Source organism: Herpailurus yagouaroundi, unplaced genomic scaffold (assembly GCF_014898765.1).
Source record: "Herpailurus yagouaroundi ecotype Mexico unplaced genomic scaffold, PumYag 29, whole genome shotgun sequence".
Lineage (NCBI taxonomy): Eukaryota > Metazoa > Chordata > Mammalia > Carnivora > Felidae > Herpailurus > Herpailurus yagouaroundi.
Window position 1 is genome coordinate 20,704,330 of NW_024412377.1, and position 4,508 is coordinate 20,708,837.

At 39.6% G+C, this 4,508-nt stretch overlaps 1 pseudogene; it reads right to left on the reverse strand.

Annotated features, from left to right (window-relative positions):
• Positions 1–2,436: 2,436 nt before the first annotated feature.
• On the reverse strand, positions 2,437–4,147 carry LOC121041601 (40S ribosomal protein S3-like; annotated as a pseudogene).
• Between the last annotated feature and the right edge of the window lie 361 nt (positions 4,148–4,508).

Sequence of the window (4,508 nt, forward strand, 5' to 3'; positions counted from 1 at the left end):
GGCTACCAGGGGCATCTCTAGGGATTAACTGAGTCAGTAGGAGTGGGAATCCATAGAATATATGAATGGCATTGCCACCATCAGAAAATTGCTGGATCTAAGTGAAATGCTTTCCATCCCTAATAATGATGTCCCAAATAAAAGTGGGACCCAAGGTGAGCACAATAAGCCAAACTTCAGAGTGATATTTTAGTACTGGATGCCAGAAAATCACCCCATCTGCACATTTTTTTACAAAGTTTTGGGCTATTGCCTAAAAGTTGTCCCCTTTAGGATTAAAAACAAAACACACACACACACACACACACACACACACACACACACACACACAATGTCTGGGAATCTCTTGCTCCACAGATTTATGGAAACGATCAATCAAGTCAGCATATCTCTACATAGTCTAAGGTCACAATATAATGTCTCATAGGACACTCCTTGCCCCCTTGGAGTTTCAGACATTGCTAACAGAAACCAAGGAACACATGTCACTTCTCTGAATACACAATGCTGTACTCTTTAAAAGGCATGCAAGAGAATGTTCATCTCTCTAGTAGGTACTAGACAGCCAGTTTAATAGAGACACATTAGAGACTCCTATTTATACTCCAGTCTGACAAAGGGAATTCCTAAATGGGTCTCTATCTTGCCCAAGGCCTTAATCGCTCTTAATTCAAGGCCTCTTGGCTGACTTCTATCTCACACCAACTATAAAAATACATTCCCTTTGCTGTTTAAAAGGGGGACATGTTTCTCTGCCATGTGCATAGAGACTAATTATATATGAGGTTATTTAATAACGTCTGTTTCTATACTTACGGATTTTTTCAACCTGCTTCTGTTCCACATTGGGCTAGAGGTCAAATCAAAGGTGCATTCTCTCCTGGGTCCTGTTATACATAGGCTGTCCCTCTAGTATTGAACCCATGCGAACCTAAGCTTCTACCACCTAAAAAAACCGCCTTAGTATTTAGGTTATAAGGAGTGGTTACTTAGTCCAGTCTTTCCCTCAAATCCTCTACAGGAAAGTAGAGTGTAAACTACCAAAAGGGGGATTAAAAAAGCTTGCTTCATAAATAAAAATCACATTCAGAAGTAATAATAAAATCAATACCATATCCCAAATTATAAAACCAGACAGCTCTTCCTTGGTAATAGTACACGCTGGAGAAAAATCAACATTAGGCGACAAACACCTGTCAGGTGCAGCTGCACACCCTTCTGTTTACTGTCAGTCTTGTTATTACTGGTCTTGGTGCTTGCATTGGTTTGAGATTCAGAGCTCCAAACCCTTCAAGTATTAGCCATTATTTCAACCAAATATGGCAAATGCTAAGACCCACTTGGGTCTTATCAAATTTTGTTAGTACAAGCACTGTAGACCAAAAATCTTGCTAACTTCCCTGTCAGCCACCGAAGTGACAAAAGAGGGTTAGAGCCCATGGTGATTGGTTCAGGTAGAGGGTCCACCTACAGAAAAGATCAAAGACCTACCAATATCTTGATTGTATCTTTGTGGGACCCTAAGCAGAGTACCCAGGTGAACCACTTGGGTCTTCTGAACTGTAAACTGTAAGATAATACGTTTGTGTTGTTTTTAGATGCCAGGTTCACATTGAATTGTTGTGAAAGCAACAGGCAATTGAAATTATACATGTAAGCAGGTATAGGTCCACACACATGTATGTATAATATATATATATATACACATACTTTGTAAATATGAAATGATGAAATGGAGAGAGAAAAATATTCAGAGATGGACATCGTATTTTAAAAATGCTTATAGACATTATTTAAGAAACACTCCAATTAGTTATGGTTCTCAGTTACCTACAACAGGATTCACTCTGGTTAGATAAAAGCAGAAAAGAAACTTCTTAAAACTTAAAACCATTTTAAATGATATTAGGAATTTCAGAGTCTCCAAGAAATCTAGAAGCCAGTATTATGTACAGCAAGATCAATGCATTGGGGCATCACTAACTACATTACCAATTTTGCTGCCATCCCCATCAATACTATAGCTTCTTTGGGTCATACTAATTACTTGCAGGGTTACTGGCTGAAAACCAGTATGGTGGCTTCAGATAGATGAACATAGCACCAAACAGACTAAAACATGGTTTCTGTGTATGAACGGAATATTTGATTGGCAATGTCTGAGACCGAGCGTCAAAGGAAACTATGAGAATCAGTTCTGGTGTACATCTTAGGAAAGCAATAGTCATTATATGAGAAACAGTACAAATATATATAGGGCTTTGTAACTACAACAACAATTAGACACTCAAACTCTAATAGACTAAGAGTTGCTGTTAAATCTCACAAAAACATTTTTGGTGAAATGTTTTCCATAAAATTAATCTTAATAACATTAAATAAATCTTTTTTTCCCCTTATTTCCGGTAACTTTTTTTTTCTTTTACAAAGATTTTATTAATGGTCTTTGCAGAGCAAAATCCAGACTCCAGATCTAGCTGCTGAGGCAATTGGTACTGGCTGTGTCCCAGTAGGCGGTCCACCCTTCTGTTCTGAGATGGGGGTGGTGGGAAGTATCTCATCTTTGATTTCCACAATGCTCACATGATCTGTCAGGGACTTCTTAGGGCCAGTCTTACCACTTGTGTCCCAGGGAAGCATGATCTTCACTTTGATGCCCAGGACACCCTGTCTGAGCAGTGTCAGTGTAGTAGTTAACAGAGCCCCCACTGTGAATCATCAGGCCATCCACAAACTTCTTGGGTTAACTTTCTGTCCTCAGAGTTTCCCGGACACCAGCACCTCACAGCCTTTGGCCCCACTCTCCTTGATGACCCGCAGCACGGGCCACAGCAGCCCTTCTACACGGCGAGGCCTCCTAGGGGTTTGTAACACAGAGACTCTGCCTGGGTCAGCACACTGACCTCTTGGGGCCACCTTTCAGCATAAAGCTCTACACTGCATAAAAACTCTACAGGGAAACCAAACCTCTGCCGAACCACAGCAGTCAATTCTTGAATCCATAGGTCCTTCTCCCCAAGAACATCCTGCGTCCTGTTGGCCAAGATAATGATTTCTGTCCTGGTTGATGTAACTCGGACCCCAACCCAGGAGTCGCCATCTTCAGCCAGCTCCGAGTGAGAAACTCATTCTGTTCAGCTTTGAAGATGCCATCACCGACAAACTTCCTCTCGGAAATCTGCACCACATGTGCCAAGGAGCCCCACCCCCTTTATAATAAGACATTCCAAAATATTCTAACCTAAATGGAATTAGTAGGAATATACAAGATAACATTTGTGTAAAAATACTTTCCAACCAGTAAAATCTCGATGATACATAAGGTGGGATTTTCAGCATGGTCCTAAATTAGATGGTGAAGTTAGCTTTATATACATATAGTAGCTAATAATTATAATATTAAATAACACTATAAATTTGTGGCATTCAGACTCTCAGTTTGTATATTTAGAGAGGTAAATATGAGTAGCCAAATGTTTTGGATCTCAGTACAGGGGAAAAAAATCAACTCCATACCTGTAAGACATTAGTTTGAAAAGATTTTTCTCCCTTTATTTTAAGATTCTTAGCACATCTCATTTTCATAACAAGAACTGAGTTATGATTTTTTCACATTTTGTATCATAGCATAATTCAGTGCAGGGTTTTTGGAACCATAATTCCTAACCGTGTACTTTGCTTACAGATTCACTTGAGAAATCTCATTCTTTTTACACATCCTGCATTGAAACAGGCAGTTTGCTCCTACCTCGAAATAATGTATTGATACTAATAATGAAAACATCTAAAAAGGAAATCATTCTAGGGGCGCCTGGGTGGCGCAGTCGGTTAAGCGTCCGGCTTCAGCCAGGTCACGATCTCGCGGTCCGTGAGTTCGAGCCCCGCGTCGGGCTCTGGGCTGATGGCTCAGAGCCTGGAGCCTGTTTCCGATTCTGTGTCTCCCTCTCTCTCTGCCCCTCCCCTGTTCATGCTCTGTCTCTCTCTGTCCCAAAAGTAAATAAAAAATGTTGAAAAAAAATTTTTAAAAAAAATAAAAAGGAAATCATTCCAAAGTAATATTTCTTGGGAGATGAGTTGAGTTATTAGCAGTTTGTAAGTACGGAGTCAAATGGGTCTTAACCTAAGTGATTCTTTGAACTTACAGCATGGCGGTTTGACTTGTAAAGAGATGGGATAGAATCTGTAAAAATAAAAGAAAGAAAACCTTCTTCAGGCTCCTTCTCAAGGAAAATTCTATGTATTCTGGATAAACTGTCTGATAACTATCTCTGCACCTAGTGAGAAGCAGAAACAAATTTACACTGAAAATTAAATAAGGCAGCAGGGTGTGTGTGTTAACTTTTGTAGTACAAAACCTCATGAAAATGACATATGTAAGGAATATAGTGGTATTACAAGTAACCAGATTGTCTCGATTGGGGCACTTGATAAAGATAATATCGCCAATTCTTGTATATTTATATCGTATAACCTTCTATGTGACACACTAAACTTCCCTTGGGTATAAC